Source organism: Bidens hawaiensis, unplaced genomic scaffold (assembly GCF_021521415.1).
Source record: "Bidens hawaiensis isolate Kalapana, Puna unplaced genomic scaffold, B.hawaiensis_p1.1 tig00031765_1, whole genome shotgun sequence".
NCBI lineage: Eukaryota > Viridiplantae > Streptophyta > Magnoliopsida > Asterales > Asteraceae > Bidens > Bidens hawaiensis.
In genome coordinates, this window is record NW_027495363.1 from 128,377 (window position 1) to 133,755 (window position 5,379).

Genomic DNA, 5,379 nt, shown 5'->3' on the forward strand with positions numbered 1-5,379 from the left:
ATTAGTTCGTTGTGAGGCGGATGAAAGCTTCATAATTAAGCATGCTTAGGCGGGAGTAATACCAGAATGGGTAACCTATGGACATGAGAGTATGTAAGCGAAAAGCTGACGAATAACATTAAAAGTCAAAAAACCTTATCTTTTGGCAAGAATTAAAAATACATCTACATATTCAACATGACTGTTTCACTTGAGTCACAACAACGATGCATGCTAGCATTTCCATACAACTTTATTACAGAACACGCAGTAGCTGTATGATGGTTTTTCGTCTGTAATACGTGTATAACTTGGATCCAACTATACGTGCACTTATGGTGTGAATTCTTTTGCTAGTAGATTAATTTTATGCGTCACACGTTTTGAAAATCATTTAAGCCATATGTTTGACTTTACAATCGTATTTAAAAAGAGTTAACATATTCACATAGTATATAAGATCTTGAAATTCAGTTATTCCAATCCGAATTTCTTTAACCTATATTAAATCATAGGTCTTTTGTTAGTTCTCTTGATCTAATATGGGATCTTGTTTTGAAGATCAAACCACGTTTAAAACGTTTATATCATTTATTTGGTTTAAAACCTTTTAAAACATTTATCTTACTTTTTATTAAGCCATCACAACAACTAGACTTATTATTCTATATTTTTATTCTTTCAAAGGATGTTTCTTCATCATGAATGAACATTCATTTTGTCAAAATCTTTGTAAAAACTATTTTGTATAGTTTAACTTCGTTACTCAAGTTTGGACTATCACCTTGTCTAAGATCATAGCTTTGCTTAATCATCAACTTTGGACTTGGGGACGCCAGTATGAACTTCAACGACTCAGGACCATGTCACGACTTGAAATCTAGGACATGTCACACTTCTTGAAAGTACTCAGGGGTCTGGGATGGGTTGAATGACCAACCCATGCCCTGATTTTATGCATTAATAGTAAAGTAATATTAGTTTCAAAATAAAGAAACTAAAATTAATTTTAAAACACTACAGGATCAAAACAAAAATAAAATTAAAATACATATAAATTTTAATTTCATGTGGTCGAGTATTCCAAATATGTTGTCACAACTGATCGGAGGTTCGCATGTCATGCGCTACTATATATGTATTTCAGTGCGAATTGTTAGTTTCACTTCGGCGTTTAGGTTGCAACAGTATCTTTGATGGATATTTGGAGAATATTTGAGTGTTAGATACAACTATGACCAAGGTTGTCAAATAAGACGTTTGAGAATTTTTCTTTATTTAAATTATGATATTGCTATAAAAAAATGAAAAGAGACCTAAGGTTACCCCTAGTTAATTGGTTATATTTTGTTTTATTACATACGTCTCTAATTAGGCGCACCCCTAAATGGTTGTATATAAAAGTTGGAGCTCGGACTTGATCATGTTTTATTAAATAAGCTTCAACTTAGTTTTTGAGTTCGTTGAAAGTTGACTTGATTCAAGTTTTTAATGATTTGGTAACGTAACTAATTTGCAGTTCAAAAGGATAATTATTTTGGGGACTGAAAGCTCCTTTTATACTTGCACTAACATCTTTCTATTCTAATAAAAAACTATAACTTTTGCCACTTGTCAAGCTCATAGCCCTCCTCATATTTTTTCAACAAATTTCTATATATAGTCCTTATTTTTTAAGTCAATGCAATATATGAATCCAAGTTTTTGTTTATTAAATGTAAATACTAAATGATTCATTCATTAACATTAACGGTGAAATAAGGAAATATCAAAATTGAAATGCAGGTATGTTAGAATAAAATTTGAAAGTCACAAATAATTGCAAATTAAAAAAGGGGCATTATTGTCGAAGAATTTGGATTTGTATGGTTTAATTATTAAAACAAGTCATATTTCTTATGTATTTTAATCTATAACAAATATGACTTTTTTGTCATCTATTTATATGACTTTTTTTGTATAGTATAAAGGGTTTTAGCAATAAGAAAATATATATTTAGTTTTAAATATTTTCTTTCATAACTCAGACCAAAATGTTTCAGAAACATATGTTTTATAACTTGATTTATACTTTTTCTATACATACAAATATATTTAATTTAATATGTCTTATAAGATAAATTACATAATTAAAATAAATTTGATATTTTAAACCAAAAAATTTGTTTCAATCTCATTCCATTATTTCGTTTTTCAAAGATCATTTACGATATTGAAACCTAGAATATCGTTTTCATTAGTTATTTACATAATTCCTATATTATATTAACTTATTAATTTTATTTTTATACAAATTCAACGAATTGAGGTTATGTTAGTGTTACATGTTGGTTAATGCATAATTAAATATATTCAAAATAATAAAAAATAAACAATCGATTCATTATATGTGGAATGAGAACAATCGACTTTGATTAAATCCTGATAACGCCAGTGAATAAGGCTTAGCCTTTAATACCTAAAAATATATATGATTTAAAAACTAAAAGTTTATTTTTGTTGGCCTGAAACCTAGAATTATGACCCAAGAACCAACCCGAATTACTTTGGTTCAGGTTCAGGTTCGGGTTAGTATTTTCTTGGGTTCGAGTTTCTCGGGTCGGGTTAGTTTGGGTTCAGGTACGAGTTTTCTTTGGTTGGGTTTCAGGTTAAGGTAAAAGTGGCAATCCTACTTCTAATTATTCTATATAAGAATCACTACCTTCACTTTATGCAACTTTAAATCTTCTAAAATTCTTCTAACAAATAATAATCACTATTATTTGAACATGGTTATAAGATTAGTATATATTTGTCATTTTCCTGGCAATTACATTCATATAAAATGAAAGAAAACATTTTGTTATAGGTTAATTTTCGGTTAGTATGTTGCTTGATTATACAGTTTTTAATTATAAAATATAAAATCATTTAAAAAATTGTCATACACATAATATTAATGACAACAAATTTATCATGATCAATGAATTTCAAATTCTAAATATTCTAAGGATGATTATAACATCAAAGTGTAGGTAATATGATTTTTGGTATAATCATGTTTTTTTTATAAACATGAGTAGATGTGATGACATCATATTAATTGGTTAAAAGCTATGATTTTTTATGCGTATGAATATTTTTTTAATGGTTTTATGGATATATTATCATTTATCTAGAGTTGGTATGTATTTGGAGAACCTTTTTTGTCACACGGACAACTATACATGGCTATATCAAGAGTTACAAACAGACCTATATGTTACCTTATTAAGAGTTAAAAGCAATCATGGACTAAAGATTTTGATTTTTGATAAACAATGTATACCTACTAATACAATCACAAATGTAGTGTAAAAGGAAGTTTTTACTTATTTGTAACATATCTGTGTAATCTTAGTTATCTAATTTATGTAATTTTAATGTTAATGTAATTGTATTAACAATATATGATTAATTTGTTGAATATATTTCACTTAATGGTTAAAGTTTAAATTTTTCATCAATTACCCGTATAATACACGGGCCTCAAACTAGTACAAGTATATAATATAAATAGTTTAATGATATAATGTTCGACAATCATGAGTACATCATGTAAGTAGTAAGTCGTGTTTAACCACTGAGCCAAAGCAGACACTACGTAATTAATATGAATATCATTCTTTTTTCTATACATAGAAAATAAAATTCATGTAATCTCAAACAACACTATTATTCATAGACGTTATAGCTAGAACACCATTACATATTATTATGTTACAACGAAACGTTCAAATATACTAGCTTACATAAATTCATGTAATCTCAAACAACATTATTATTCATAGACGTTATATATAGCTATAGCACCGTTACATATTATTATATTACAAAAAAGGCGTTCAAATATACTTGCTGGCATGCATATATACTATACCATATATGTTCTGCTGACTGCTGAGCATATATCCGGCATCACAAAGTCACGTTGTGTAATTTAAGAATTGTGGAAAGATCTACGGGACACGTACACTTGCAATGGACCATCAACGTGAATATTAATTGAGGTTCTGTAACTTAGGACTTTGTTTTCATCACTCAACTTGAACACGAAGTAACCTAACAAAACTGAAGAGATTATCTTCAGTTGCCGATATGCAAAATCTCGACCCAAACAAGTTCGTGGTCCGGCCTGTGTATGAACAAGACAAGTATAAGGGTTGATTAGTACACCATATAATTAATAACCTAGTTAAAGATATAGTTTGAAAATCCATGACCAACAAAATTACAGTATAGTTTTTTGAATACTTAATATATTATAATAACCTGGAAAGCTGTAAATTTGAAGGGGCTCTCCGAACGGAAGCAACCATCTTGATCAAACCATCTTTCTGGTTTGAATTCAAGTGCATCATCACCCCAAATAAACTTCATCCTTCCCATAGCATATGGCAGATAAGATACCATATCCCCTTTATTCACATTGCAGCCATCTGGTAGAACGTCATCTGAAAAGCATACCTTTGGATCCTACGTACGTACATCATTTGTATCTCAACATTGTAAGGGAATTGTTGACACAAAAATAAATTTAGATGTCCCTTTAATAGTGTACGTAGTTAATGTTCGTCTATCATTATATTGAACACCATCCACCATATGTCAAAGTTATTTGCCAAACGGTGTGACTGAACGGCATTTGGCATTGTGGTATCCATGTGTTGTATAAGTTTTTGTCTTTCCAAGTGGCGAGGGATGGTGACTTTTTTTTACAGAAGCCGTTAAAAAAATATGCTAAATGGTGTGACTGAAAAAATTATTTACCGAATAGGTGTGGTTTCTATTGGTCATGTGTGTTTATTTCGTATCTTCTAACAAATTACAAACCTATGAATCCTTTCCTTATAATTTCTTCAATCAACCCTAATATATTGTTTTCTATTCTTTTTTTTTCCTTAATCAACCCATGTACTGTCATAAATAATTAAAAAACAATCATAATAAGTAATCCCATATTTCATTATAATAATTAAATTTCTATGATCAGTTTTATCAATAAACGAAATTTTCTATTCTAGCCATGAGGCGTATTGATTGTAGTATATTGTCAAACAAGTGAATGAATGAAGAATAATATTAACTCAAAATTGCCCTTAGAAACCCAAAATAAATTGAAATATGAAACATGTATATACAAGAACTGAATGCGTACCACCGGCAAAGCAGGATATAGTCTGATAGTTTCAGTCAAAGTTGCCTGAAGATATTGCATCTTGTCAAGTTCACCGTCACTCACACGAGTAGCGAAATCCTCAACATCTTTGATCTTGTCAGTAATGTTTATTGTTTCTATGATTTCTTTTGCAACCTTATCTTGAACTTTAGGATGTTTGCAAAGCATGTAAATGAACCAAGACATGCTGATTGCTATAGGAT

At 29.5% G+C, this 5,379-nt stretch overlaps 1 long non-coding RNA gene across 1 annotated transcript; it reads right to left on the minus strand.

Moving 5' to 3' along the window:
• Positions 1-3,957: 3,957 nt before the first annotated feature.
• Positions 3,958-5,352, minus strand: LOC143582491 (uncharacterized). Its single transcript, XR_013143983.1, has 3 exons — positions 5,156-5,352; positions 4,270-4,473; positions 3,958-4,132 (listed from the first exon to the last, which is right to left on the minus strand). It is a non-coding gene; the product is annotated as an uncharacterized LOC143582491 (long non-coding RNA).
• Between the last annotated feature and the right edge of the window lie 27 nt (positions 5,353-5,379).